The sequence below is a fragment of the Solanum dulcamara genome, chromosome 8 (assembly GCF_947179165.1).
Source record: "Solanum dulcamara chromosome 8, daSolDulc1.2, whole genome shotgun sequence".
Classification (NCBI taxonomy): Eukaryota; Viridiplantae; Streptophyta; class Magnoliopsida; order Solanales; family Solanaceae; genus Solanum; species Solanum dulcamara.
In genome coordinates, this window is record NC_077244.1 from 52,455,398 (window position 1) to 52,463,347 (window position 7,950).

Below are 7,950 nucleotides of genomic sequence, written 5' to 3' on the forward strand. Positions count from 1 at the left end.
ACTTTTTAGTGGTGCGCCGCGCCAGAGCCCAAACTACTGAGGCATGTTTCTGGCGCGATAGTGGCGCATCGCGCCACTACGGCGCCAAGCCCAGTTTTCCAGCAATTGCAACCCAGGCCTGAAAATCTCTGTTGTGCTAGTTTATCTTAGGATCGCCATATCTTTTGACTCCGAACTCCGAAAGTTACATTCCTGGTGGCGTTGGAAAGAAGACTCGACGAACTTTAATTTGATAGGTCATAGGCCACCCAGATTGTCGTCTTTCAAAAGATAGGGTCGTTAGAAGTCGATCCCTTATTCGAACTCATCCTAAAACTTAGCCGCGATGGATCTTTTGGACTTAGCTCGGTCCTAGGGGTCCTTGGTGACCCCACATCACCTCTAACACTGCTCAGTACCTCAGAGACTCATCTTAACTCACGAATATACTTCAAGATACTCGGGTTCGACCCCTCCCGAAAACAAGAAGGGTCCAAATCTTTGGAAAAATTTTGAGGGGTGTTACAGAAACAACTAAAAAATAAATTTCTCTAAAATATACTCTTGACAGAAACATCATAGCGTCAAAACAAAAATTTCAAATACATAATTTCCTCAACATAAAATTTGGAATAGCATGCTTAACAGCTACTGCGTCAAATTAGTACCATAGCAAGACATTCTTATTTTTACATCTTAATTTCATAAAATTTAACTCTTTGATTTGTCTATCTTATAGAATGATATATATGGAATATAAGAACTTGGACCTTTTTGTTGAGTTATTCGTATTAGTGGTCGTTTATAAAAAATATCAAACATTAATTTTTTAGGGTAAATCGTTATTTCTCTATTTTTATTTTATTGTATTTTAATAAAATAATTGACCCAAACCAAGTCATGGATAAATCTACTAAAAATATTGATTTCCGAGTTTTGATGAATAAATACATTTAATAAGAAAATGATAAAGTTTTTTTTTAAAAAAAGAAACGAAAAAAGAAAAAATAAAAATATTGGAAGATAGAGAAATAAAGCTTTTAGCCCATTTTATGGTAGTGGGATTTCACATGGTAAAGCATGAGAAAGTATTGTCTGCCATGTTATTTGAGCTTCTCATAGAATAAAATTTTCTAAGCAAGAACAGAAATTTTGCTCAATTTTCTATGCATGTGGGAACATTTTTGGCCCTTATTTCACGTTTTTTAATTTTATGTTTTTTTTATTGCAACTCTCTTTTAATACATATGAACCCCCTACTTGCTTTTGAATATTAATACCATTTCTTTATCTTTATTAAATGGCCAAAATTAATTAAATTGAAAAAGAAATATTTTACAAGATTAACTCATTTGAAAAAATTGGTTCTTGTTAAAAAATAAAATTGGTAACTAATTAATTAATTAAGCTTTCTAATTTTGAATAATATATGAAAAATATTTATTTCAACAATAAAAACATATTTAATCAAAACGATTTAACCCTTAACAATAATATTATTTGGTATGAATTTCTCAAAATAATAAAACATGTAGCAAATGTTTATATATATATATATATATTATTTTTTATAAGAAATAATATTTATGCAATAAATTTGCCGAATGAAATGAGAAAGTTTATCAAAAAAATATTTTCATATTTTATGAAAGTTTTGTTATTTATTATTATTATTATTATTTACGAATGCTTTAATTAATTAAATATGGAGAGACAAAATTGGGTGTCAACAACTTGCCCCTTTCTTTGTCCATGGAAGAGAGTAAAGAAGACGTGGACAAAGAAATATAGAGACAAACTAATTTTGGGTCGCCAACCAAATATCTTTTGAGCAACAACTTGACATGCGCATTATTTTTATGGAGTCATGGTCGAACTCTGGCTCTTGATCTGTCTAGATATCTCAGATTTAATGAGAAATTAGGACATATGTGGTTCGAGAGGATAGTATCATAGAAAATTTTGGTCGAATTTAAAATTTTCCCCAATATCAAATTATGGTAATACTGACTTTTTGGTGATGAGATCTGAAGATATTAGCACGAATAGAATCAAAACGGTCGTGCTCAAGTTGAGATTACCTGTATATCCTTAAATGCGGAAATCAGGTCGGATGTAATTCTAAAGAGTAACTTGGAATGAGAAGTTCTTTGAAGCAATTTCTACTGAAGACTTATGGTAGAGAAAAAAATAACAATAATAATAATAAAAAATTTCCCCAGTATCGACTTATGGTGACACTGAGACGTGAAGGAGTTATAAATAAGATGAATTTGAAATTTTGAAAATCGAGTCGAGTTGAGTTCTGAAAGTGAATCCTTGATGTAGCTAGGGATGCTTGACATTCCACTTGCTTTCCCTTGTTTGCTACTTAGAGGGAGTTTCACATTGTAATGCGGTGTCCTACAAAATAGGTAAAAGGGTAAAAAGTACGTGTCGCAGTTCAAAAATAATAAATTGAAATATTAATATAACGAGTAAAGTATAGATGTCCAAACGATTGTTGATGTCTCTGTTTTGTGGGATGAATGCGATATAGGCAAAGTAACTTATAATGTAAAATCTTCTACTGGCAGGGCGATTGAAATATAACGCCTGTATCCGGTGGTAAAAATGTTGTAATGTAAAGTCTCCGACTGGCGAAGCGATTGTAATGTAACACCTGTATCTGACGGTGTAAAGCTTGTAATAACACATGTATTTGGCGGTGTAAAGCATGTAATCTAATGCCTATATATGGTGGTGTAAAACTTGTAATGTAATGCCTATATCCGATGGTGTAAATCTTGTAATGTAACGCTTGTATCCGGCGATGTAAAACTTGTATTGTAACACCTGTATCCGGTGGTGTATAACTTATAGTGTAACACCTGTATCTAACGGAAGAAATATTGTAATATAGAATCTAATCGTAGATGTACGATGATGTTGTATGCATACTGCTGATCGGTGGAGCTTTGATGAGGTTTGCTTTATACAACCTCTAGACAACGGAGTTCGAACAACGTTTTTTATGTACAACCTCCAAATGGTAAAGTTTGATCGGCGTTTGCTATGTATAGCCTCTAGACATTGCAGTTTGAATGATGTTTACTATATACATCCTCCAGGCAGTGGAGTTTGAACAAAGTTTGCTATGTAAAACCTCCAGATGGTGGAGTTTGAACGGCGTTTGCTATATACATCATCCAGTCGGTGGGGTTTGAATGATGTTTGCTTTGTACATCCTCCAGGCGGCGGAGTTTGAACGATGTTTGCTATGTACAGTCTCTATGCGGCGGAGTTTGAATGATGTTTGCTATGTACGCCTCCAGATGGTAGATTTTGAACAATGTCTGCTATGTACATCCTCCAGACGGTGGAGTTTAAACGATGTTTGCAATATACAACCTCTAGGCGGTGGAGTTTGAACGATGTTAGATGACATTCTCTAATTAAGGGAGCTTATTTGACACAGTCAGACGATATTCTCCAATGAATGAAACTTATTTGACACAATTAGATGGTGGTCTTCAATTGGTGAAGCTTCTTGAAGATATCAGATGAGAAGCTCCGATTGCTGGAGTTATCTTTGACAAAAAGAAAACTATCCTATTTATCCTATAAGGCTCCTTTGTCTTCAGTATTTTGATCTGGATCTTGAGGGTATCTACAAAGATTTAAAAGGAAATATTTTAGATAGCAAATCCAAGTATAAAGTACTGCCGATAAATAAGGTAAGGGAAGGATATTTTGGCTTATGATTTTGAGAAGTCGAATGGCGTCTTCAGTCATGCCCCTAGACTTGAGGTTGTCTTTCTTGATATCCTATTTTTCTATGCCCAAAACAAAATAATTTAGTTTGGGAGGGGGTGTTGATTTTTATTTACCCGCGGATCCAAGCCTCATCACCGAAAACCTCCAATATTTTTTAGTCCATCTGTTGCATCTTACCCTAGAAACTTGGTAGGTGGAATAGTAGAGAAGTATTTTAAAAATAATGGCTTGTTTTTAGCAAAGGAGCATATTATGTATATATTAGGTATGTATATATTGATTGATAGAGAGAGTAAATTTTTATCATTTAGATTATGACATGCTTCGAAATCCATCTAGTTTCTCCATATCCAAATGTAATCTTTCTTGTAGTCTTGTCTTCTGATGACGCTTATCTTGACTTGTTCGCGAGATCCTTCATATTCTAATGATACCTAACTAAATGAGGGTTTCCTATAGGTATGATCGAACCTTTAAGGTTGCCTACATATCCCCAAATGGGAATCAGGTCTATACGTAGTTCGAGAATAAAAGGTGAACATTATGTAATTGAATGATCAAGCCTAACTCAGGCTTTCTACGTATCCAACTAGAATTAGATCAAGACGTAGTTCAATTACAAAGGGAGAAATATAAGAATAAAAATATGTGATGCAATGACAGAGCTTAACTCAGGCTGCCTATGTATCCAAGTAGAATCAGGTCGTAGCGTAGTTCGAGTATAATAAGAAATTAAAATAATGCAATGATCAGACTTGATTCAGGATGCCTATGTATCCAAGCAGAATCAGGTTAGGACGTAGTTCAAATACAATAAAAAAAATGAAAATATGATAGGACCGAATCTGACAAGGATTGTCTACGTATCCCATCGAGGGAAGTCAGGTTGAGCCTAGCTCTGAATACATGGAAATGATGTTTTTGTATTTTCTAAGGGAGACCGGACCCGATGTGGGTTGCTTACATACCCCACCATGGGAATTCAGGTCAAGACATAAATCTGTTACATGGAATGTAAGAGTATAAAAATGAGAGCTAGTCTTGATGTCTTCATATGTAGTACTTTGTGATGATGTCTGAATTGATGGGCTTCGTGCTCACTATGCTATCCATTTCTGCCAAGATAACTGCTCCTCCAGAGAGTACTTTATGAACCATGTAAGGACCTTTCTAGTTTGGTACAAATTTCCCTTTAGCTTCTCTTTAGTGAGGAAATATCTTCTTCAATACCAATTGTCGCGGTGTGAACTATCAAGGTTTGACTTTCTTATTGAATTCTTTGGTCATTCTATTCTGATAGAGTTGACCATGACAAACTGCATCCATTCTTTTCTCATTAATAAGCATCAAATGTTCAATCCTACTGCGAATCCATTTTGTATCATCTTAACCGGCTCTTGAATAATCCTTAGAGATGGAATTTCCAATTCAGCAAGTATTACTGCTTCTGAACCATAAACCAACATATAAGGAGTTTCCCTAGTGGATATTCTGATTGTGGTGCGATAACCGAGCAATGCATATGGTAGCTTCTCATTCCATTGTCCCGACAAACTATATTGGTGCGAACAAAGTCCGCCACTACCTTCTTAGTTATTGCCTTGTATGTTGAATCTTTGACCCATTTTGTGAAATAATCGATAGCTACAAGGATGAAACAATGTCCATTTGATGCGAGAGGCTCTATGGGTCAATTACATCCATGCCCCAAGCAGTAAATAGCCAAGGGGAACCCATAACATTGATCTCATTTGGTGGAACTCGTATAAAATATCCATGCACTTGGCATTGATAACACTTCTGCACGTATCGAATGCTATCTCTCTCCATGGTCATCCAAAAATACCTAGCTCTTAAACTCTTTTTAAATAGAGTGAACCCATTCATGTGAAGTCCATATGTTCCTGCATGTATTTCTTCTAAAAGCCTTGTTGCTTCTTTGGAATCAACACATCTCAACAATCCTAAATCTGGAGTCCTCATATATAGGAGTCCTCCATTAAGAAATAAATTATTGGTCATTCTTCTTAAAGTCCATTTTTGCTTGCTTGTAGCATTTTTAGGGTATTCTCATGTTTCTATCAATCACTTGATATCATAGTACCATGGTCTTCCATCTAATTCCCCATCAATATGAAAATAATATAAATGTTAATCATGTAACTCTACTCTAATAGCATCGATGTAATTCTTATCCGAATGCTGAATTATTGAGGATAAAGTTGCCAAAGCATCGACAAACTCATTTTGAGCTTGAGGGACATGTTTGAATTCAATCATTGTGAATCTCCTACTCAATTCCTTTATGTAATTCAAATAAGGAAGGATCTTCACATTCTTAGCGGCCCATTCTCCTTGCACCTAATGAACCAATAAGTTAGAATCGCCAAGACCAAAAGCTCTTTGACGTTTATGTCTACGGCCATCCTAAGGCCGAGAATACAAGCCTCATATGCTGCCATATTAATTGTACAATCAAACCTAATTTTGGCTGAGATTGGGTAATATTGAACTGTTTCTTAAATTAAGACTGCTCCTATTTCAATTCCTTTGGAATTTGATGCTCTGTCAGAAAACATCCTCCAACCATCACATGACTCTGATATATCTTCTCCTACAAACAATACCTCATCATTAGGGAAGTAGGTTTTGAGCGGCTAGTAATCTTGATCCACTGGATTTTCTATGAGGTGGTTAGCCAAGGCTTATCCTTTGATGGCTTTCTATGTCACGTATACAATGTCGAACTCACTCAACAAAATTTTCCACTTTACCAATTTACATGTAGGCATTGGCTTCTGAAAAATGGCTTGCTCTCTTCTACCTGTCTCATCATGTTATCCCAATACACATCCAAATGCATTATCCAAGTCAGATAAATATAGTAGCAACGACCTCCCTGGCTCAGGTGGAACCAATACTGGCAGGTTGGACAAGTATTCTTTAATTTTATCAAAATCCTTTTGACATTCCTCCGACCATTTTACGGTAGCGTCTTTCTTTAGTAATTTAAATATGGGTTCACAAATTACTGTGGATTGTGCTATTGAACCGACTAATGTAGTTAAGCCTTCCTAATAAACTCATCACGTCCTTCTTGGTCATGTGGGGAGGTAGTTCTTGGATTTCCTTGATCTTTGAGGGATCCAATTCTATGCCTCTCTAGCTAATAATGAATCCTAGCAGTTTTCCTGTGGGTACTCCAAATGCACATTTTTCTGGATTTAATTTTAGATTATACTTTCGCAACCTCTCAATGAATTTTTGCAAATCATCTAGGTGTTCTGAAATCCTCTTGGATTTGATAATGACATATACTTCAATCTCCTTGTGGATCATATCATGAAAAAGAGTAGTCATGGCCCTCATATAGGTTGCACCAACATTTTTTAGACCAAATGGCATTACTCTATAGCAATACACTCCCCATAGAGTGATGAATGTTGTCTTTTCCGCATCATCTTTATTTATCAATAACTGGTGATATCCCGCAAAGCAATCGACAAATGATTGCAACTCATGTTTTGCATAATTATCGATAAATATATGAATATTTGGGAGAGGAAAATCATCCTTAGGACTAGCTCTGTTGAGATCTTAATAGTCCACACATATTCTGATTTTCCCACCCTTTTTTGGCACTGGTACTATATTGGCCAACCAAGAGGGGTAATATGTAATCCTTACAATGTTCACCTCAATCTGCTTGGTTACCTCCTCTTTGATCCTTAGACTCAAGTCTGGCTTGAACTTTCTTGTCTTTTGTTTAACAAGTAGGTAAGTGGGATCAATTGGCAGTTTGTGTGAGGCGATATTAGTGCTTAAACCTGGCATATCATCGTAAGACCAAGCAAATATGTCGACATGCTTCCTAAGCAATTCTATTAACTCCTTCTTTCTTTCAGCCTCCAAATGTATGCTAATTCACGTTTCCTTCACAGTTTCCTCATCTCCTAAGTTGACAACCTCTATTTCATCCATATTAGGTTTCTTTTGACTTTCAAGTTGCTCGATTTCCTGTGGTAGGTTTTCAGGCATCATGCATTCATTATACTCTTTGTGATATAGTTCATTATTTTTACTTTGCTCTATGGATTCATTACATGTCATAACCGTTGAACTAGGATTTTTATTAATATGAGTGCTGAAAAGTATAAAAGGTAAGTAAAATAAATAAGTAGGTAAAATAATGAGATAATTTTAAAGAAACTAAAG